Below are 24,886 nucleotides of genomic sequence, written 5' to 3'. Positions count from 1 at the left end.
TGACTGTGTGGATCACAACAAATTATGGAAAATTGTTAACGAGATGGGAATTTAAGATGGGAATTCTTAAAGAGCAGGTCAGACCACCTGACCTGCCTCCTGAGAAATCCATATGCAGGTGAAGAAGCAATAGTTAGAATTGGACATGGAACAACGGTCTGGTTCCAAACTGGAAAGGAGTATATCAAGACTGTATATTGTCACCCTGCTTATTTAACGTATGTGCAGAGTAAATCATGCAAAATGCCAGACTGGAGGAAGCACAAGCTGGAATCAAGATTGCTGGGAGAAATATCAATAACCTCAGATATGCAGATGACATCACCCTCATGGCAGAAAGCAAAGAGGAACTGAAGAGTCTCTTGATGAACGTGAAAGAGGAGAGTGAAAAAGCTGGCATAAAACAACATTCAAAATACAAAGATCATGGCATCTGGTCCCATTACTTCATGGCAAATTGATGGAGAAACAATGGAAACAGTGTCAGACTTTATCTTCTTGGGCTCCAAAATCACTGCAGATGACGACCGTAGCCAAGAAATTATAACACTTGCACCTCGGAGGAAAAGCTATGACCAACCTAGACAGCATATTAAAAAAGCAGAGACATTATTTTGCTGACAAAGGTCCATATAGTCAAAGATATAGTTTTTCCAATAGTCATGTATGGATGTGAGAGTTGGACCATAAAGAAAGCTGGGCACCAAAGAACTGATGTCTTTGAACTGTGGTGTTGGAAAAGACTCTTGAGAGTCCCTTGGACTGCAAGGAGATCCAACCAGTCCATCCTAAGGGAGATCAGTCCTGAGTATTCACTGGAAGGACTGATGCTGAAGCTGAAACTCCAATACTCTGGTCACCTGATGCGAAGAACTGACTCATTGGAAAAGACCCTGATGCTGGGAAAGATTGAAGGCAGGAGGAGACGGGGATGACAGAGGATGAGATGGTTAAGTGGCATCACTGACTCAATGGACAAGAGTTTGAGTAAACACTGGGAGTTGGTGATGGACAGGGAGTCCGGGCATGCTGCAGTCCATGGGGTAACAGAGTAGGATATAACTGAGCAACTGAACTAGCTGAATGTGACTGAACTGGACTGAACAATTTTGGTGCAGACATGGAGAAAAGGAAATCCTGTACACTGATGGTGAGAATATAAATTGATATAGCCATATGAAAAAAAGTATGGAGATTCTGCAAAAAAGTAAAAATAAAATTATCCTATGATCCAGCAATCCTACTTGTGGGTATATGTTCAAAGGAAATGAAATCACTATCTCAAAGAGATATTTATACTCATCTGTCCACTGAAGTATTATTTACCATAACCAACACATGGAAACAGCCCACGTGTTTATTAACAGATGAATGGGGAAAGAACATACGGTAAATGTACATAATATAATATTAATATTCAGCCACAAGGAAAAAGGAAATTCTGCTGTTTGCAGCAACATGGATTGGGCCTTACACTAAGTAAAATAAGCAAGAGAAAGAAGACAAATCTCTAGGATCTCAACTGCATGTAAAATCTGAAAAGCTGAACCCAAAATAAAAGGATAGAGTACTGGTTAAAGGATATGTTGGTCAAAGGCTATAAACTTTGTACTATAAGGTGAATAAATTCTGGGAACCTAATATACAGTGTGTTATCTATATTTAATAATATTTCATGTATACATGAAATTTGCTAAGAGAGTAGACAAGTGTTTTCACCACAACAACCACCAAAAAAAGGTAACTGTGAAATGGTGGATACGTGAGTTAATTTATTTGTGGTAATAATTATTTCACATTGTAAATGCACATCATATCAGCATGTGCATACATACAATTTTATGTCAGTTATACATGAGAAAAGCTGGCAAAACTGACAATCAATAAAAGGAATCTACTTAAAATTCTTAATATTCAATATAAGCAATATTCTCCCTTTAACAATGTTTATTTGCTTAAATTTTGACTCCCTCAAATAAATCAACCAATAAAACCTGTCAAGTGTACAATAAACATAGTCTTTTTCCCAAACAATAAAAAGTAACACAGAGTTAATTTCAAATCTCTTCAGATAATTTTACTGACTGCCTGCCTTAAGTGTTTAAGCAGCCACATTGATTATATCATTACTGCAAGATTTAGAAGGAATTGACTGGCTAGAAAAAAAATACACACAAATTTGTAGACAAACAGTTAACTCTTGACTCAAAAGTTGTAACTGAGTGTTAACAATGTTTTCTCCTTTCCATGGTTCTTTACTTTTTATCTTGTATGTATCCAGTGGAGGGCAGAAGATTCCTATCACTAAAATTCACATAGTTTAAATAACTTTTTTTATCAATATGACTGATAGCTAATGGAAGTGAAGACAGTAATCTTTTGATTCTGATTCATGGGATAAAAAGACAGTACTTAGCCTCTAGATGATGAATACAGTTAACATGAAAAAGATAAGGCAAACCATAAAAAAAGATGGGACGTATGCATAAAAGAACTTAGAAACAAGGCAGAGATGTGTCTGTCTTAACTCACGTCCACTGAATCTCAGGAACTGGGCCTTAATGCCCTCTTTTCTTCAACTTTGGAGCCCAGTACTCTTTGGCACTTTCCCTCAAATGACCGCTTCCAGCGTGACTTCAAGAACTGCATGTCTGCAACTGGTGGCCCAGCATTCACTCTCATTTACACAGTGAGGTGCAAGCTGATCCAGGACCTCAATCAATGACTGAAATTAATTTCCAGACCCTCCCCAGGCATATACTACCAGAAGCTAAAACAGAAGTCAACAACCTGAATGAGAAATCAAAATCAGGATAAAAACAGTACTTCAGGATATGTCAGATAACTGCAACAGTTCATTAATGTGCAAAAGGGAAGCTAATGTTAGGGAATGAAACAAAATACTTAAAACCAAAATTGCACTCAAAATACTTGTATGAATGAGTGAAAGCCGCTCAGTCGTGTCTGACTCTTTGCGATCCCATGGGCTCCTCTGTCCATGGAATTCTCCAGATGAGAATAGAGCAGTAGGTTGCTATTTCCTTCTCCGGGGGATCTTTCTGACCCAGGGATTGAACCTCGGTCTCCTGCATTACAGGTGGACTCTTTGCCAACTGAGACACCAGGATATAACAAAATACTTATATATGAATGATCTCGATAGCCAAAAGGTAGAAACAACCCAAGTGGCCACCAGCTGATGAGTCAATAAACAAATGATGCTACATACACGCGACGGAATTTTTTTCGGCCACTAAAAGGAATGAAGTACCAAAATATGCTGCACATGGATGAATCTTGAAAACATTTTGCTCAGTGAAAGAAACCAGATACAAAACATAATATTCTATATGATTTCATTTATATAAAATACCCAGAATAGGTTAATCCATAGAGACAAAGTAAATCCGTGTCAGGGGCTGGGGGGAAGGAATGAGGTTTCATTTGATGAAAATGTCTTGAACCAGACAGGTGGTGGCAACTGACTCATACACTTTGATAGGACTCTTTTATGTTATGTGAACTTCACCTCAATTTAAAAGCAAAACAAAACACTGATTGTAGCCATTTCTTTCTGAAACCAAAGGCATCATTCACAGTGCAAAACTGAGATTAAGTTCTCTTCCCTTTCCTTCCCTTCCTTTTATAGAGGTGGCTGATAGAGGGAAAAAAGGAATTTAAAGTCTCTGTAACTTCTTCAATGTAGAAAACAGTTTGTTATATTGATAAGAAATCATTCAGAAGTATAGTTGGACATGGAAGAAGCTGAGTATCAGATAGATAGAGCAGTAAATTACTACCTGTAACAATCAGAGAAAGATTTGGTGAGGAGAGGGAAAACAGTTCACTGCTCAAAGGCCCAAGACCGTGGACAAAGGTGGCCAGTGAGAAAGTCTTGATGTGCGGATGACCAAATAACATTGAAGAGCAAGGATGTCTAACATCCAAAATGCATTGTATAAGTACAATGCAGTTTGCTTGGGGAAAAGAAAAAATTATTGATTTGCTGAATTGAGCACACACACACACAACACAAGAGTGAACAGATCAGATATTGGAAATTAGACCCCCAACAAGAAAAAGAGTTTAAAGCCAGTATTAGTAACCACTAAAACACGTAAATTACTCAAGAATTCCCAGAAATGTAGCTGCGGCATTGAATCTCTACAATATATGACAACATGCTGATGGAAATTTTATTGATGGGGTCAGAGAATGGGACTATCGGTTGGTGGCGGACTATAATTCGTTAACTGCTGTGCACAAATGAGGTAGATGTATCTTGTCCACCTATTCCTTAAAACTCTCTAATTAAACATATTAAAGAGCCATTATTCAGTCACTCCATTTCATTCCTTGGGTAAGTATGCAAAGTTTCAAACTGAAATTGATATGCTAATAACCTTAAACCAAGGATAATATTATAATGAAAATAGGACTGGGGGGGTGGAATTTGTAGTCCCTTTAGTCTGAGTTTCTTAAAGTACAGTGTACTAAGGAACTACATTGGAAATATCCAAGATGCTTGAGACAGCTACTAATTCCCAAGCCGCACTCAGATGTAATCAGAATCTCTCTAGGAAGCCCCTAGAGACTTGTATTTTAATACTCTTTCTAGATGATTCTTACACACAATAAAGTTTGAGAACCGCCACTTCAGCTCAGTGCTCTCCAAAGTAGTGGGTAATCTCCAGGTGTTTAGAACAATCTGCTGGGATTTTAACTTCTTCATTATTCATTTTTAATCTAAAAATTCGTCCGTATTAATATTCCGTATGTGAGTTGGTCCCAATACAGCTGTGAAACAACCTGCAGAAAGAATAAATTCTATATCAGAGAGTATTTAACAATCGTTCCCTCCCAGGTACGGCCTTTGCGGGAGACTGCAGCTGGTTACTTTGTAATATCATTGTATTGTTACACTTACAAAAACAAATATATTAAATAGTAGAATATTTGTAATACTCTACAACAATATAAGAAGTCACTAGAAAATTCTTTTCTACCACAACAGGTTCACTGGTTAGTGCTCACCCTTCTTTATAGTCCAACTCTCACATCCATACATGACTACTGGAAAAGCCATAACTTTGACTAGATGGACTTTTGGCGACAAAGTAATTCTCTGCTTTTTAATATGCTGCCTAAGTTTGCCATAGCTTTTCTTCCAAGGAGTATCTTTTAATTTCATGGCTACAGTCATCTGCAGTGACTTTGGAGCCCAAGGAAAGAAAGTCTGCCACTGTTTCCATTGTTTCCCCATTTATGCCATGAAGTGATGGGACCGAATGTCATGATCTTAGTTTTCTGAATGTTGAGTTTTAAGCCAGCTTTTTCACTCTCCCCTTTCACCTTCATCAAGAGGCTCTTTAGTTCCTCTTCGATTTCTGCCATAAGGGTGGTGTCATCTGCATATCTGAGGTTATTGATATTTCTCCCAGCAATCTTGATTCCAGTTTGTGCTTCATTAATTTAAACTTGTAAAATTGGTAGATGATTTTTTTTATGAATTCCATGATAGATTAATGCAGCCAATGATAACATTTCTTGTTTTTCAATTTATCTTAGTGAGGTATCTTTGTCACTGAGGTATTTTATCACCTTTTAAAAGTAAGCTGTGAAATAAACTGACCTTAGATATAAACCTTCAAATAATTGGATCACAAAGTGTTAAACCAAGTTTTTCAAAAAGAATGAAACATACTCAAGTACATTTCTACTAGTAATAATACTAGTATTTTAAGTAAAAGCAAAACTTGTTTTTAATTTTTAAATATAATTTATTTCATTTTACTTGTGCTTTAAATTTCCATTTGCATGTACTTTTTACAATGTATATTAACACATCATAAAATTGCAAAATAAATAAACATAACATAATTTGGAGAAGCATACTTTAAAATACTTTACCGAAAAGAGGTGCCATTTGGAAAATGCAGAAGCAACTATTAACACTTCAGATGGTAACATTTTAGCTGGCATAGCTATATTTTCTTGTTAAGTTAAAATTGGAAAAGAAAGAACAAAAATTCCTTTTTCTAAGCCATTCAAAACAAACCCATCTTATTTATAGTACAGTGACCTGGTGAAGTTTTTGCTGATGCGATTTCATCGTGAGCCCTGTAACATGCATGATATCCCATGTTTTCAGTGTGTCTCTCACATAACAGTCCTTGAAAACTCCATGGCTGAGGAACTTGGTCCCACAAAACACTGACTTGCCTACTTCTGTTCTGTAGCGATAACAGTTTATTGGTGCTGTGATAAACATATGTGTGTGAATTCCTTCTCAAATCTATGGCTTTCAACAGCTTCAGGGAAGGAAAAAAAAAAAAGTCCATAAGCTGTCCAAAAACCTTTTGATTTAGATCAAAGTCTCAAGAACTGTTGAGCCCAATTTAACTTTTTGTAGCATTGTATTTTCAGGTATCCAAGATACGCTTTGAAAACAATGGTTTTACTTTGTTTCTCCCCAAACAGCAATGTACATTTATAGCTACCTCTTTTACAAATCCTAAACTTTATCTCACGGTTTTTTCCCCCACTAGAGGCATGTAGAACTCAGAGTAGTATCTCTACCCAGGTGTCTACCTATAAGATCTTAATCAGAAAAGTAGGTGTGAGCAGGCACAACTTAAATGGGAAAAAATACCACAAAGGGCACAACAGCCTATTTATTCCTCTGCACTGTTGCTGACGAAGCAGAACACACACTCCCTGTGGTTTCTGCTGACATGAACATTGGTTCTTTGCTAGAACTAGTAGAAGGATTTGATAGAACAAACACAAGAATGGGTCTTTGAGATTTACATTCTGTCTTTGTCACATTTAGCTGTAACTTTATTCTGTGGCTTTTCATACATAAAGAAGGACTAAAAAAAATGTAACATAAAATTAATGAAAGCAATAGATGACATACCCTATGGTAAGTGCCCTGCGCATACAGGGAGTCAAAAGGACCCTGTGAATTAATGACCCTGTTTCACCTAATTGCCCTGTCATTTGAACCATCCTCTGGTTACCTCTGTAGGCATTTTTGCAACAAATAACAACAAATTCCTGCAACTTCATCCAGTTCCAGCAGTCCTGGAAATATCATTAGTATCTGAATACTCCCTGATCTGCTTTTGTTTGTTTGTTGTTTGGGTTTGCTTTATGCAAACAATAGTTTTGAAAATATTAAACCAATATATGGTCCATGACCCAGTAAATCATGTCCCGTTACGCTTCTTGGTCATTAGGTATTTGCCTTGAGTTTAACTGCATCAAGAAGAGAGTGGGTTCAAAGAGGTTTTATCACTAGGAATGTCTCCTCCAACAGAGCCAAGAACAAGACTGGCAGAGATAAACTGAAAGGGGTAGGAGGTGCCGCATGCAGAGCAAAAGGGGATGGCTTGCCAACTATTACTCCCTCAATTTATTAGCAAGAGGCAATGACATCCAAGCGTGAGAGAGGATAAAGGTGATATTGGACAGGTTTTGTCCCACTGACCATTAGAGAGTCTAACAGAAAATCATGTACCACAATATGAAACAGCTACAGCAAAGCAGGAACTGTGTGGAGAACATTTAGGCAGAAGGTGATCAGAGGAAGCACCCCTCAGCTCAGTGGGTGCAAGTAGACTCCCTCCTACCTTCAGCTCCCACATTAGCATATAGAAGGGGGAAACTGACATTAGAACTTTGAATGGAATGATGATTGCCGGCTTTAAATTGACTATTTATGTGCTTTAACCCTGAGGAGACCAAGAAACCTTCAGTTGACAAGTTTCTGTTCCCCTGACCTCCTCCTTCATTGGAAGGACTGATGTTGAAGCTGAAACTCCAATACTTTGGCCACCTGATGTGAAGAGCTGACTCATTGGAAAAGACCCTGATGCTGAGAAAGATTGAAGGCAGGAGGAGAACGGGATGACAGAGGATGAGATGGTTGGATGGCATCACCGACTCAATGGACATGAGTTTGAGTAAACTGGGAGTTGGTAACAGACAGGGAAGCCTGGCATGCAGTACTCCACGAAGTTGCAAAGAGCCAAGACACAACTGAACAACTGAACTGAACTGAACTGACCTCCCCCTAAGTCTTCTACCTCAACTACCTCCAAGCAAAATAGGACCTGGAAATCAAAACAGTGTAGCAAACTTTAAATTCTCCTTTTTGCAGGTATGTGTCTAACTGTTCGTATGTGCCAACACGAAGGGTCTGATTGTCACAAGACTTATATTCCCACCCAGTCGGAGATCTTCCTCACTCTCAAACTATGTGAATAATTTCAAGGATACATGCAGTCAAGAAGCACAGCTGAAGCAGGGAGACACCTCAGAACATCTCATGTATGTCCTGAAGTACATTCTTTACGGATTCTCTCTGGCTCAAACTAATAGATGAAGCCTCCCAGTGAGATCTGTAGGTCTCTTCACATAGTGAGAAGTGTTTAAGTTATGAAATATTTTGAACCAAATCTTTACAGGCCCTTTGTGACAAAATATTTCCAAGAATCCATATCTCATCAATTAGAACAGAGAAATGAGAAAACAAAGAGCAAAGATGACTAATAAGGTATAAATATAGATATATAGATAGACACTAATCAAAAGAAAGCTTTAGTGTCCATATAAATATTTTACAAAGTAAATTTCAGGATGAAAAATATCATGAATTTACCAAGGATTTTAAAAAAAAGTTATTTCATAATGACAAAGGAGTTAACTCATTAAAAAATAAAACAATTCTAAGAGTTATGTACCTAACAATAGAGCTTAAAAATATGTAAAACAAATCTGACAGAACTGTAAGGAAATATAAAAATAGGCAAATCTGTAATTAGAGTCAGAGATTTCAATACCTATCTCTCAATAATGCATACAAAGTGACAGAAAATCAGTTAGGATATTGTTATGGATTAGGCTGTGTCCCCACCAAAATTCATATGTTGAATTCCTAACCCCTAGTAATCGCAGAGTCAGACACGACTGAGCGACTGAACTGAACTGAGTATCTCAGAAGGTGACCTTAGAAATAGAAATTACAGATATTTGATTAACAGATGCAAACTGCTATATATAAAATAGATAAACAGCAAGAATTTACTGTATAGCACATGGATTTATACCCATTATCTTGAAACAATCTATAATGGAACAAAATCTTCAAAAAGAATGAATCACTATACTGCATACCAGAAATTAACACAATCAACTATGCTTTGATATTTTTAAAAAGCAAAAAAGGAAATTTTTTTTAAAAAGTAAAAGTATCATGTTCTGACCATGATAGAATTAAATTAAAAATCAATAAAAGTCATTATTCTTTCATTTTCTCTTTTGACACATAAACTGATTATGTTTCAGTACTTTATACATAGTGTGGAATGTGGTGTGCTGATGATCCCTTTATAGATTTAAAACTATGGATTTATAACAAAGAATTTGGTTCTTCCATATTAATCCAAATAGGATGTAGGCAAAAGCTTTTGCAAAGTACATATAATGTCAACCAAAATACCTGGGACTAAATTAAACAAATATGCAAGGGCCTATGGGGGAGCCTGGTAGGCTGTCATCTATGGGGTCGCAGAGTCAAACACGACTGAAGTGACTTAGCAGTAGCAGCAGTATATACTTAAATGTGCATTATTGCCTTGTTTAAAACCACAAAAACTAGAAACAATGTAAATGTCAATATTAATTATTTTAGTAACAAAAGAGAAATGAATATGAAAAAGAAAATAAATCTGAATAAACATTAAGGTATTGATCAGTCACCAGTGCTGTAGTAGAAACCCATCAATGGCTTACATTTTACTCCAAGAAATTCTGCATTAACTAAAAACTATTCTGAAGAGGCAAATTTTATAATATAAAACCATAAATTTTTGGCAAAGTATGAAATTAATGAAATATTTAATAATCCCTTTAAGCCACACAATAGTAATAAAATCACTATCATTTTTTATAGAGATTCCAATTTACAAACTGATTTGTCATAAATTACCTAATGAAAGTTTCAATACGTCCATAAAATAAACAAGATGAGGATCATGCTCAGTTTCCAGAGGAAGGAATCTAGGCACAGAGATAGAGAAAATGTGAAAATTGGAGCTAGGAATCAGTTCTTCTAATGGTCAAACCATTTGATGACTCAAAAAGGTGTAATTTACAATGAACATTTTCTTTGATCTAGGAAATGAAGTTTCATATGTGAAAGCAGATCCTTTTATCAACACCTCTTATCACATAACTAAAAATATGTGAATAGAAAAACACTGTTCCAAATTACATTTGGAAAATTGAATGAAATCTATGTCGCTTATCACAATCCCAAAGTAAATGAGTTACTAATCTCAAAAAAAAAAAAAATCACGACTTGTCCAAATGCAGGGCAAATGGCCCACTAATTTTCTCTCACATGTACCTAGTCAATTTTCTCTTCCAGTTTTAAAGCCCCTGAATCCCATTACAGTGTAATCAATGTAATGAATTCAGAAATAAATAAATGAGGCAGACTTTGCCTCACAGCAGATATTTGCATTACATCCGTGAGAATTTACTGTTATTAAATTAGCTGCAGGAGGGCTTTTTTTATTGCTACCTAAATGCAGAGAAATAGTCAAAGCAAATAAAATTCCATTTTTAACAACCAAATATTATACTAAAAAAGGTCAAATATACCTGTTTCTAATATTGCATGCATGTAAATTTTGATACACAGCAACCTTTAATTTTCAATTAAAAATGCCAGTAATGTTTGCCCTACATCTTAACTATTTAGATCTCTCTACAAAAAAAGAAGACATTAAAATTGCATAATACTGAAGTTCATGTAATAAAGAAAATGATGACCTTAGTAGGCTTAATGGCATATCATTTGGTTTTTCTGCCAAGTTTATTGCCTATATTAATACCCTCATTAACCAAAACACCAGCCAAAAGCCAAAAAGTGAGCCATGTATTATAGTGAAAACAAAACTGAATTGTGGAGTCAGATAGAACTGATTTTTAATCCCAGCATAATCATTTGCTGGCAAGGTGAATTTGAGTAAGTTACTTAGCTTCATCTGTAAAACAGAGATATGATAGCTATTCCTTATGGTTACATAACTTAAATAAGAAGAGAATAAAACATGTGGGATGGCTTTTGCACATAATAAGTACTCAGTTGTTATTATTGTTATTAAGCTGCTACCTCATAAAACTAAAATTTTACTCCTCATAGAACCATGGAGATAACAACCAAGAGTCTATTTGCTCTTGTACCCTTGGCTTTAAATATCTCGCTTTCCCTAATTCTCTGTACTAATTTTTTTTTTTTTAATTTACTCACCCAACATCGGAGAAGGCAATGGCATCCCACTCCAGTACTCTTGCCTGGAAACTCCCATGGACGGAGGAGCCTGGTAGGAGCCTTGCTAAGAGTCGGATGCGACTGAGCGACTTCACTTTCACTTTTCACTTTCATGCATTGGAGAAGGAAATGGCAACCCACTGCAGTGTTCTTGCCTGGAGAATCCCAGGGATGGCAGAGCCCAATGGGCTGCCATCTGTGGGGTCGCACAGAGTCGGACACAACTGAAGCGACTTAGCAGCAGCAGCATCCAACATATATTTATTAAATTCCAACTATGTGTCAGGCACATATTTAATCATTGGGGCTACAATAGTAAGCAGACAAAAATCTTTGTTCTCATGGACAATATAAAAGGTACACTAGAGAAATATGCAGTATGATATAGTAATGATGGCTAAAGAATAAACACTTAATTGGATAGTGGGACAGACTGCTGTGAGTGGGCATGAAATGTCGATGTGACCTACCTTGACTTCCACTGAGCAACTGGCATTTGTGTAAAGAGGTGAAGGAAGAAGCTATATAAAGTGGTAATATTGTGGTTATATTGCAAAAGCAAAGCCAGTAAGATTTGACAGACTGGATCTAGGTTATAAGAAAAGGAGAAAAATCAAGGATGACGTCAAGATTTTTTGCCTCAGCAACTAGAAGAATCCAGTTGCAGTTTACCAAGATGGGAAATATTAGGAAAGCAATAGGTCTGGGAAAAAACAAACTCAGTTTGGCTCACACTAACTTTGAAATAACTATCAGACATGTAAGTAGAAATTTCAAGTTGTCAATACAGAAATCTGGAATTCAGAGAAACGCCCATCCTGAAAGTGAATTTGGAAGCCGTCAGACTGTTATCAACATATAATCCATAAGACTTGTGAAGATCTTTAGACTCATTCAGAATTGGACGTATACAGAAATGCTAAGAGGACCAAGGATTAGGACCTGAGCTTTCTATCATTCAGAAATCAGAGAATGAGAAAGGAAAAATAGCCAGCCAAGATGACTAATAAGTAAAGGTTAGTGACATAGAAACAACACAATAAGCAACAGTGTCTAGGAAACCAACCAAGAAACAGTACATAAAAGAGAAGGAAAGGGTCAATGGAGCCAAATGCTTTTGAAGGTCACATAGCCTGAGGACTGAGATTTGCCCACTGGATTTTTTTTTTTTTCAGTTTACTGATTATTCTTTTGTAGGATGCCACCGTGACTCCTTTTTTTTAATATAAATTTATTTATTTTAATTGGAAGTTAATTACTTTACAATATTGTATTGGTTTTGCCATACATCAACATGAAAAATTGGAATTGATTGGCACTTTAATAAGAGATGTTTCACTGGAGTTGTAGAAGTGAAACACAGAGGTAGAACTCATTAAAAGAAACTGAGGCAGGAAGTATGGAGAAAGTTCTCAAAGACGTTTACAACAAAGATAAGGAGAAAAGTGATGGTAGTAGGAAAAGAAAGTAAGTCAGGAAGCTTTGTTGTTGTTATCTTTAGGATAAGAGAAGTTCCAGCATGTGAAAAAAAGAAATTCTAAGAGATGAGGGAATCTGATGATGCAGAAGAAAGAGAGGACAAGTGTTAAAACAATGACCTTGAGTAACAATGAAAAAGGGATGTGAGCTGGTGTGATGTAGATGGATAATAAGAGGTGGGGAGACAGCGAACATTAGTGCAAATGTTCATTGGAAGATATATATGTGAGAGTGGAATCTTAAAGAAGTTCTCTCTTGATTGCTTCTAATTTCTCAGTAACATGGAAATCAAGATTAAGAGCTGAGACAGAACCATAATGGGTTTGAAAAAATAAAATAAGGTATGAAATAATAGTCTGTGAGACAGAGAATAAAATGGACTTCAGAATGGAGTAAGACCATCTGGCAGCATTGAGAACCAGTGGAGACAAGTGATCACAAATTTAAAATAAAATCACAAACAGAAAAACAAAATATGCTGTATTACACACAGCCTTAAAAAGGAATGAAATTCTGGCATGTGCACAACACAAATGAACCCTGAAAACATTGTGCCAATGGAAACAGTTCAGTTCTGTTCAGCTGCTCTTTGCAGTATCTGACTCTTTGCAACCCCATGGCCTGCAGCATGCCAGGCCTCCCTGTCCATCACCAACTCCCGGAGTTTACCCAAACTCATGTCCTTTGAGTCAGTGATGCCATCCAACCATCTCATCCTCTGTCGTCCCCTTCCCCTCCCGCCTTCAGTCTTTCCCAGCAGCAGGGTCTTTTCCAGTAAGTCAGCTCTTTGCATCAGGTGGTCAATGTATTGGAGTTTCAACTTCAGCATCAGTCCTTCCAATGAATATTCAGGGCTGATGTCCTTTAGGATTGACTGGTTGGGTCTCCTAACTGTCCGAGGGGCTCTCAAGAGTCTTCTCCAACACCACAGTTCAAAAGCATCAATTCTTTGCTGCTCAGCTTTCTTTATACTCCAACTCTCACATCCATATGTGACTACTGGAAAAACCATAGCCTTGACTAGACAGATCTTTGTTGGCAAAGAAATGTCTCTGCTTTTTAATATAAACAGGTCTCAAAAGAATAAATACCATATGATTCCACTTATACCAGGTACCTAGATTACCTTGAGAGCAGAGTACCTATGAGAGCAGTCATGAGGTAGAATGGTGGCTTCTGGGGGTTTGAGGAAACAAGAAATGAAAAATTATTATTTAAAAGCTGTTGTCTGAAGTTATTGTTAGAATACCAGTTTGGGAAAATGAAAAAGTCCTGGAGATTGGTAGTAGTTATGGTTGGAAAATAATGTGAATGCATTTAATGCCAGTGAATTGTACCCTTCAAAATGGTTAGAATGTAAGTTTTACACTACACGTGTTTTATCACAAGTAAGAAGTCATTCATAAACATAAAATAAAACAAAATCAGACATCAGGGTTGTGTATTTCTCTCTAGCCATGTTCAGCTATATAGCCATAGAGCAGGGGGAGAGTTGCATGTAAATAACATTGTTGTTTTACTCTTCAAGGTCAAGTAAGAAGTCATTATAAGGATAAATCGTGTAACTTAAGACCAAAAAGTAAGGAAATGAGGACACAAAGCGAGTTACAGGCACTAAAATTCTGGTGGAATCATACCTGATTGGATTGGAAGATTACTGGAGTTGAGATAATTTGAGAAAATAAGCTGAAAAAAAAAAAAAAAAACCGGGAGATGATTTTCAGGGAGAAGGGTGCTTGAAATTAAGATTATGGGAATATTAAATTATGTGTATTGACAGGGCCTAAAACATGACCAGGGGAGTGAAAACTTTAGGGATTGCTGAGGACAAAAATCACTAGAGAAGGGTAGGTCAAGGAACTGTTGGGTCAGGGTTTTGGATGCAAAGATCTCTGCAGAGAGTGAAACGATCGAGAATTACAACAGTGTTACTGTAAAGAGTGTCAGTAAGCCAAAAGCTAAAATCTTCCAAGAATAAAAGGTAGTGGGTGTGGGTGGAACAGATGGTGGCAACAGATGATTGCAATCAGGAAGAGTAGGGGGCAGTAATGCAGTCTGATGAAATACGATTTAAAGCTGAGCCTCTGCAAGGAGAAGGAGGGATGATTGGAATCCGCAAAGAGAACATAGACTCCATCTGCAGGTCCAGCAGGAGAAAATGCGTAAGAGAAAATACAGCTCCGGCTTGGGAGGGCTGCAGGGGAAGAAGTGCCCAGGTCCAGTTAGAACACAGCATCAATGTCATGTTCAGGAAAGAGGTCAGTGATAAGGGCAGTTTGCAGTGACTGGTCTAATCAGCCAAGGACCACGAGGAGCAAATCTGCAGTCTGACAAAATCAGATTTACTGACTTGATGCAGTGAAAAAAGGCACTCAGAGGAATCCTGAAACACCCCTTTCAACAAGAAGGGGGAGGAAAGCGTGCTTTGTAGGGCTGGGTTCCTGCTGAGGGATTTGGAGGAGGGGCTGAGGGGAGCCGGGATCAGAGCTACATCCTTCCCGGTTCTCAGGTGGAATGCGGAGAAGCAAGCACCAACTAACGCTTCCCTGTGGCTCAGCGGGTAAGGAATCTGCCTGCAACATGGGAGACCCCGGTTTGATTCCTGGGTGGGAAAGATCCCCATGGAGTAAGGGAGAGGCTCCCCACTGCAGTATTCTTGGGCTTCTCTGGTGGCTCAGCTGGTAAAGAATCCTCCTGCATCACAAGAGACCTGGGTTTGATCCCTGGGTTGGGAAGATCCCCTGGAGAAGGGAAAGGCTACTCACAGCAGTGTTCTGGCCTGGAGATTCCCATGGACTGTGTAGTTCACGGGGTTGCAAAGAGTCAGACACAACTGAACGACTCTCACTTCACTTCACGCATTAACTAGGGATCAGGGGATGTTATGAGGTGAGGGTGGCTGAGTGATTGGGTGTCCCCAGTAATACATGAGGAGAGTGATGTAGGTTCAGGATGTCATGGGTAAGAAAGCAATAGTCATTCGAAGAAGGGAGCCTTGTGGCCTTTTAAGGTTGCCACCTTCTATTTGCTTTACAGTTGGCTTTATCTTTGACCACCAAGCCTGATGAATGGCAGGGATTTTTTTTTTTTCTCTTTTCAGTCTGAGCTGATATTTGCTCTTTCAGTCCCAGACAGACTCACTCCTTCACTGAACATGATTCCAGAAGGCACAACAGAGGAGGTTCAGAAGAGGGAGAAGCAGGGAGAGATGGGGCCACAACAGACATATCTGGACAAAGAGGATTGAGGTTTAGGAAATGCATGATGACCTGGAAATCATGGACGTCCTGTCCTGATCACTTAAACCTACTGTCCTGAGATGCTTTGTGGAGGGAAGGGGTGGGGCTGGGGAGGCTGAGTACTCTGGGAGTACTCAGGACCTGGAGTCCTGCCTCACCTCTGCTGTGGGGGCCCTACAGGAAGGTGGGCTTCCTTGGAGCACTATGGCCCTCCCTTGGCTTCTATAAGAAAGCAGAAAATAAAAGAGAAAACATCTGGAATGGGTATTGCCTCATAGTGAAGACAAGTGACAACAGAGGAGGAAATAAAGATTATAAACGTATAAAATACATCACATTTCAAAATACACAACAACTTGGAATTATTTGATATCAAGGTAAATAACCTAATATACAACATGTTCCCTGAAGTCATCATAGTGTTTTACCAGAGGACGATTAATATTCTTAATGGTGTCCTTGAATTACCAATAAAATGGGAAATTATGGTGAGTGTGCTCTTTACAAGGCAATAAGATAGAACCAGAATATATTTTCTATTTCCTTCTGTTCACAATAAATAATCCATCTCTTCTTCTTCACTGGTTTCTTCCTCATCAAATTTATGTGGGAAAGATTCCCATCAAGAAATACTGCCATGCAGAACGCTTGGCTCTACAGACAGACTGTTAACCCAAAGGTTGTCCAGTAACTGCACTAAAACATGCCAAGTCCCCAAGTTCACGGTCCGTCCCTCAACAGGTGGTAATAGAACAGGTTCCTTCTACCAGCGCCATCCTTAAAAGAAAAATGCTGTAAAGTTAGAGACAAAGAAAATAATCCCCACCCACCAGTGCTCACAGTCTAGCGCAGATTTGCGACAGTCAACTCACTTCTTCATGTGTCACAATTCACTTAGTGTTTTCAAGTGCATTCTCCCACTTGGTCCTCACAAATATCCTGTGACGACATTAATACGTAATCTCACTTTGCAATGGCAGTAACTATGCTTCAGGGAGTTTAAGAAACTTGTCCAAGGTCACATTACTGATGAGTAGAGTTGTGGATGTTGTTTAGTCACTAAGTCCTGTTTGACTCTTCTGCGACCCCGAGGACTGCAGCCCACCAGCCTCCTCTGTCCATGGGATTTCCCAGGCAAGAATACTGGAGTGGGTTGCCATTTCCTTCTCCAAGGATCCTCCCAACACAGGGATCGAATCTGCAACTCTTGCATCGCAGGCAGAATCTTTACTACTGAGCCACCAGGAAAGCCCTAATTAGTAGAGGCTGGACTTCAGTTTGTGTCTCAAACTTCACATCTGAACAACTCTTTGGCCAGTGGAGGAGCAGGGAGAGATTACATGAGCGTTTTGGGGAGGGCAACCATAACTCTGCTTCCTGCATATAATCAGGACACAGGAGACTGGTAAGATGGATCAAGAGAATGAGAAAGTGTCTGCATCTCAAACACAGGTGAGATACAGGAAGCAGCCACACTTAGCCACCGGTTAAGACACACTTCCCTTTGGCTCCTTCTCTTTCTGAGCAGAATGGATAAGTTCTAGCCTTGTAGTGGGTCTTACTTAGTATTCATCTGAGTTTGACCTCAGAATAATAAACTCATGTTATTGGTCTCATTTGACTTGAACCATAATCTTAAGTTTTAACTCATTTTGTTTGTGTTGGCCAAATCATATAAGCTCATTTCATAAGCAAATTGGATATCATCCAGTTTTCCTCATGTGGAAACTGTTTTCATTTTCACTGTTCTCATATGTTACTACTTTAGTGATATGGGCAGTATATTGACTGTGTTTAAGAAAGAATAAAATCTACATTAAAATAAAAGATCCTTCCAAAAAATAAATAAATAAAAATAAAAGATCCCTAAATGTTATACGTACATCCTCCTGATACCTATAGAGATTATCTTCCCAGATTATTAAGTCAAGTACACTGACCTTTGAAGTTGGACTACAGAGAAAGCTGAGCACAGAAGAATTGATGCTTTTCAACTGTGGTGTTGGAGAAGACTCTTAAGAGTCCCTTGGACCACAAGGAGATCTAACCAGTCCATTCTAAAGGAGATCATTCCTGGGTGTTCATTGGAAGGACTGATGTTGAAGCTGAAACTCCAATACTTTGGCCACCTGATGTGAAGAGCTGACTCATTTGAAAAGACCCTGATGCTGGGAAAGATTGAAGGCAGGAGGAGAAGGGGACGACAGAGGATGAGATGGCTGGATGGCATCATTGACTCCATGGACATGAGTCTGAGTGAACACGGGGAGTTGGTGATGGACAAGGAGGCCTGGCATGCTGTGATTTATGGGGTCACAAAGAGTCAGACACGACTGAGCGACTGAACTGAACGAACACTGACCTGTGTAACAAAAGAAACATTTAAGAACCTACAAACTCTAGAAAATATGAGAAATAGAGAGTTGCTTATTACTGTGCATGGCAAGCAAGTGGAGTTGAAATGTAAGCATTCATTACTAATATACCTTAAATGTGCCTAAATTTCTTATCATGTGTTCCTGCACTTAGATGCAGTAAGCACCTGCTATATACCAGCATCTGCCCTCATGTGGTTTACAGTTCAGCAGGGAAAAATATCCATGTGAGAAATATGCCATGAAACCTATATGGTAAGGTGGGAATACAAAAAGTGAAATGGTAAATTATATATTATATTGTTGAGAAATTCTTATCAGCAGAAATAACTTTTAGTCTTGATCATGGAAGAGGATTAAGTGTTTGCTATGTTAATTGGGAAAACTGGAAACTTTTAGAAGAGAGTGTTTACAATAAAACTGAGTATGATGAGAGCCAAAAAATGCAGAATGGAGCTCTTAAGAGAGCTAAAGAAGAAGACAGCTTTATGCTATAAAAATCAGCTTGGACTTTATTTTCTCAACAATATCCTCATTAATGAGAGCAGGCTAACTTACCACAACTCTCAATTTCAATATTTTGAAACCAATTTTATACCAATATTATGATGATATATGAGTGGGTAGCGGGTAATGTTTGCAATAGCATGACCAAAACTAGCTGTCAGATCTTGCCCTTGGTTTTTATTTGCTTCATGGATAACATTTTTCCCTGTGGGTCAATGATTCAAGACAATCACAAAATTCTACTTTCATAGGTATCCATGTCCAATAAGTCTGGAGAAAAAGTGAAGTCACTCAGTCATGCCTGACTCTTTGTGAGCCCATGTACTGTAGCCCACCGGGCTCCTCCATCCATGGGATTCTACAGGCAAGAGTACTGGAGTAGGTTGCCATTTCCTGCTTCAGGGGATCTTCCCGATCCAGGGATTGAACCCAGGTCTCCCGCATTGTAGGCAGATGCTTTACCACCTGAGCCACCAGGGAAATTGTGTATGAGAACTGAAAGATTGGGACTTCACTTCTGCTGGTGGTACAGTGGACAGGAATCTTCCTGCCAATGCAGGGGACGCGGGTTTGATCCCTGGTCCAGGAGGATCCCACATGCCACAGAGCAGCTAAGTCCACTCACCACAACTACTGAGTCTAGAGTAGTTTTAGACTACCAGAGTCCACATGCCGAAATTACAGAGCCCATACGCCTAGATCCCCCACACCACAACTTCTGAGCCCTTGTGCTGCTAACCCTGAAGCCTACAAGCCTAGAGCCCATGCTCCGCAACAAAAGAAATCACTGCAGTGAGAAGCCCAGGCACCAGAATGAAGAGTAGCCCCACTCGCCGCAACTAGAGAAAGTCCTTTCACAGCAGCGAAGACCCAGCATGACCAAAAGTAAAATAAATAAATATGTTTTTAAGTCTTAAAAAAAACCTGAAAGATTTATTCTACATCTGCTGGGAATAACCTATAATAATTATTGAGTATGTAATATCCTTCTAAGCTAAGTGCTTTCTGTGTATATACACTTTCATCCTCAAGATACTTGGATTATATAATACTATTTTCTCCATTTTTTTTAAGGAAGAAACTACAGCTCTAAAGATATAAATAGTTCATCCAGAGTCATGCGCCTTATGAATGGTAAATTGGAACTCAAACCAAGGTCTCACAGACGGCAAAAGCCATATTCATAATCATTACACTGACTCTGGAAATATAAATAATTACAGTTCCTTCTCTCAAGGAACACATAATTTAGTGGAGTAAATAGTCAACTGCAAAATAGATGGTAGATACACAATCTGAGGGTACATTGGATAAACACCTACCACAGACTCGAGTCACGGGGGAATGTATTCTGAATGAAGGAAGAAAAGAAAAAGGCTATTTCAGGCTAAAGGGAGAGAGAGATGAGACCAACGTCTCTATGCAAAACCACAGTAGCTCCACAGGACCACAGGGGTCTGGTGGATGGTGACAGGACCCTGAACTAAGACACACATTGTTCACCCATTGTTGCAGCCACTTGATTTTGGTTTTAATACTCTACCTGGTATCAGTCTAGTCCAAAAGAATACATTAAAGTTAGAGGTCAAAGACACATACAAAATATAAGCTGCAAGGAGAATAGCGTCTGTTAAACATGATCAGGAACATATGTAGTTTCTAAGAGCTTGCAAACTTCTGTTGTTACACACAATGAAAACGTTGGCCTCTGTCTAAGGCTGTAAGTACCACTTACCCTTTCATACCTCCGGGGTCAAGTATTTCAAGTTTATGTATACAAAAAGGCAGCTCTTCAGGGAGCCAGCTCAGTGTACCTGTAAGTCAGAAAAGCAAAAAATTTGTAAGATGATCCAAAACTGTTATATCTAATTTCAAACTTACAGCTTCAGGATTGTGGAATACCACTAAGTATTATAAACTCTAGCAAAGGGGATGGAAGTAGAAAAACAAGGATGCTTGGGGCTGGTGCCCTGGGATGACCCAGAGGGATGGTACGGGGTGGGAGGCGGGAGGGGGGTTCAGGATGGGGAACACGTGTACACCCGTGGGGGATTCATGATGAGGTATGGCAAAACCAATACAATATTGTAAAGTAATTAACCTCCAATTAAAACAAATAAATTTATATTTTTAAAATTTCACCAAAAGTGTCTGGATTACTATACTAGAAAAAAAAAAAAAACTGTGGATTACTATACTAGAAAGTATGACCCAGCACTGACTTCAGGAAGTTTTTTCTAATTTTAAATTAACCTTCAAAATAGTTTAGCCTCATGAACTTGTATCACCAACACAACTCAACTTACCTCCCACACCCACAAACACCAGTAACACCATCACTGAGAGGAGAAAAATTATATCACTCCTCACATGGTGGTTGCCATTCGGGATGCAGGACTTTGTAATACCCTCCAATATGACTCCAGCTTAGGCAATGAAACAAGGATTTATCAAAAAAAAAAAAAAAACCCACTGTACCATAACTAAGCTCAGATAGGCTGCCTAACCCCATCTCTGAAATAGGGACTGAGCACAGTGCAGTCCCAAATTACCTTTTTTCTTACCTACTGATCTACACATCCATAGTTTTAACTCATCTAAATTTTGTTTAAAAAATAATCCTTGAATGTCAAACTAAGAGAGATACAAACTTGGGACAATTTATGTATCAGTTGGGCTCATTTCCTCAGATTAAATTTGGGGCTGTCCTACAAGTACTTTCTAATTCAGCTCAGTTCAGTTCAGTCACTCAGTCGTGTCCAACTCTTTGTGACACCATGAATTGAAGCACACCAGGCCTCCCTGTCCATCATCAACTCCCGGGGTTCACTCAAACTCACGTCCATTGAGTTGGTGATGCCATCCAACCATCTCATCCTCTGTCGTCCCCTTATCCTCCTGCCCCCAGTCCCTCCTAGCATCAGAGTGTTTTCCAGTGAGTCAACTCTTCACATAAGGTGGCCAAAGTACTGGAGTTTCAGCTTCAGCATCATTTCCTCCAAAGAAATCCCAGGGCTGATCTCCTTCAGAATGGACTGGTTGGATCTCCTTGCAGTCCAAGGGACTCTCAAGAGTCTTCTCCAACACCACAGTTCAAAAGCATCAGTTCTTCAGTGCTCAGCTTTCTTCACAGTCCAACTCTCACATCCATACATGACTACTACATACATGTGTGCTGGGGGCTTCCCACGGCTGGTCTGTCTTGGGAGGTGGTGGGGGGGGGGAGGGGGGGTGGAGTTTTACAAGGAGTAAGTGTTTTTAAATTTCATGGCTGCAGTCACCATCTGCAGTGATTTTGGAACCCAAAAAATAAGGTCTGTCACTGTTTCCAGGAGGGTGAGAGAGAGAGAGAGAAAAGACTGAGCTACCTGAAAAGAGCTGTAACTTTTGGGCAAAGGATGCATCCAGTTTGTGGTGCGACGCCACGGGGTAAAGACTAAAGGAATAAATCATTCCTCTCTCCCTCTGACCTACTCCAAGTGCTCCACCATCCGACCCAAACAGAAGCCAGAGAACAGGAAAGGCTGTCAACCGCAGTCGATCCAGTTTAGCCCCTCCAGGCCCAGTGTCTGGAAGATTTGAATGATCAAAAGCAAAACCTTATATAGTAACTGAAATTGCTTGTTCATAAATGAGTTCAACCAGATGTATAGGCCAAGCAACACACAAAAAAATTTTTTTCCCAGGAGTGAAAATTTTTTCACTTCTCTCCCTAGAAATATTTCTACACATTTGTAGTTCCTTGAGAAGTCAGTTCCTTGAGAAGTCACTCAGAACACAAATTATTAGTGTTGCTATGCTTTATTATTAAATTTTGTGCTCTGATATAGATATGAACAAAATTCATATCAGCAGACACAAAATAGCGGTAAGTAAATTAATCAAAATATTTTATTCAGAATAAGTTTTCATCTTCTAGCTAAACAAAGATAGAGATAAGAATAAAAAAAGATAAGATGTTTATATCTTAGATATTTCTACAATCATTTACCAGTTTCCCATCTTCTACTTTTCCTTTTTTTTTTTTACTTTTGAGCAGCTTTATTTTTAGTCTAACCATTTTAAAGATATCTTCTTTCATTATAAAATAAATACAATATCTGTGTTTGCAACAAATCAAATTTATTTCAATCTGTATCAGTAATATTGGCAGATAACATTGACCCCTCTCATAAAGGCATAAATTCAGTGTATACACACAGAAGAGAAAATAAACACTATGAAAAGACACTGGCAGCTTAAGGTAAGATCATTCTGAGATATACTGATATTTAAAGTCTCTGCTTTAAAAAAAAACAATCCATGTATTAGAGTATTAGCTGATTAGATCTCTTTTAAAAGTAAAATGTCCTACGGATAACAGATAAGGTTCTCAAAGGGAGCATTCTTCTGATTTAAACCAAGAGTCTAAGTAATCTAAATTAGCATCTTGATTTTATAACATTAATCATATACCTGGTATGTGACAGATACTGTACTAGGAAGTGTTAGTGTAGTTAGAGAAACTAATTTATAAACACTTATAAATTCATATGACTCAACAAACAATCTATTGAAACGTGCCTCCCGCCACTTCCAACAACTTACTTTTTCACAACCACATAACATGACTGTCTGCTGGGGTCCAGCCCCGGTGGATACAGGGTAATTCGAAGTGGGGACGGAGTCAGCATCCTAGGAATTAATTGCTTAATTAAAGATATAGAGGGAGATTAGAAAGAAATAGTGTAGTAGAAAAATTAGTGGAGAAAAAGAGGCTGAAAAACTTGGTTTATGTGGGATACCAATAAAGCTTCGAGACAAGAAGCTTGCACCACCTACGTAGGCCACCAGCACCCACTTGAATATCAGAGGGTGCCCCACCTTGGGCTCCCTCTTGCATGGATCTTAAAAAGCCAGGGCAAAATTAGCAGGCTTGGCGAGCACCCACGCTCCACATGGGAATTCAGCCAGAAAAACAGAGAACAAGAAAGAACGACACAGGGGAATCAGTCTTTCCAGAAACTGATTCGATTTCTTTATTTTTTAGGTTTGCTTATATACCCTTTGTTACACAGAGAGACAAATGGAAATTTTAAAGTCACACGGAGGTCAGCAGTCCTGACCTTTATCAAAATCAGGTGTTTCACATAAATGTATAAAAAATAGGTCTTAGGGGTTTTACATCATCTTCTGGCCATGAGGCCTGCTGACATTTTATGACCCTTTCTTTCTGACAACGGTCAGTTAACCAGAAAACTTATTTTTTCCAAGGGTGTTTTTTCTTAAACCAGGTGCCACCCTCTGAAGGTACCAGATAAAATTGCATTCCTATAGGGTGAGGGTGTGGTGGGTTACAACTAAGAAAGGAATTTATTTAACCTAAGGTTAATATGATTAATCTTAAAGGCTAATACTTATTTCTCCTATATGCAAGTTATATTCATTATAAGGGCAGGGAATATGGAGATTTAGCAGCAAACATCAGCCCAACAAATGAAAACCCTTCACCAATGTTCCCCTTAAGATCTATTTAGTCTTAAGATAGTGATAAAGTTATATTTTTACATAGCAAGGACACAGTGATTTATAACAAAGTACAGTGATCTATAACAAAAGAGAAAATTCATTAACTCAAAAGGTCTAGCATTGCTAACATCAAAAACTACTATATTTCCTTTTCTATATTCCAAATACATTAATATATTCCCAGGTGCCTAAGGATATGGAGGCCTGGCGGCAATCATTGACTCAACAATGAGAAAAGCCCTATGCTAATTAAGATTTTCAAAATACTCCAAATTCTGTGCTGTTTATGGTTGAGAGGTAGTATAAAATCATGTTTTCATGCATTGGAGAAGGACATGGCAACCCACTCCAGTGTCCTTGCCTGAAGAATCCCAGGGACGGAGGAGCCTTGTAGGAGGCCATCTGTGGGGTCGCACAGAGTCGGACACGACTGA

At 38.6% G+C, this 24,886-nt stretch overlaps 1 long non-coding RNA gene across 1 annotated transcript in view; it reads right to left on the bottom strand.

Moving 5' to 3' along the window:
- Positions 1-4,182: 4,182 nt before the first annotated feature.
- The window catches only part of LOC138440532 (uncharacterized), a 114,671-nt gene continuing 93,967 nt past the window's right edge, over positions 4,183-24,886 (bottom strand). The window contains exons 3-4 of the long non-coding RNA XR_011257071.1: positions 20,680-20,758; positions 4,183-4,809 (exon numbers count right to left, since the gene is read on the bottom strand). This is a non-coding gene — a long non-coding RNA (uncharacterized lncRNA). The remainder of the gene's footprint in view (positions 4,810-20,679; positions 20,759-24,886) is intronic.

This window comes from Ovis canadensis, chromosome 5, assembly GCF_042477335.2.
Source record: "Ovis canadensis isolate MfBH-ARS-UI-01 breed Bighorn chromosome 5, ARS-UI_OviCan_v2, whole genome shotgun sequence".
In the NCBI taxonomy this organism is placed as follows: Eukaryota; Metazoa; Chordata; class Mammalia; order Artiodactyla; family Bovidae; genus Ovis; species Ovis canadensis.
This window is presented reverse-complemented; position numbering and strand designations above follow the sequence as displayed.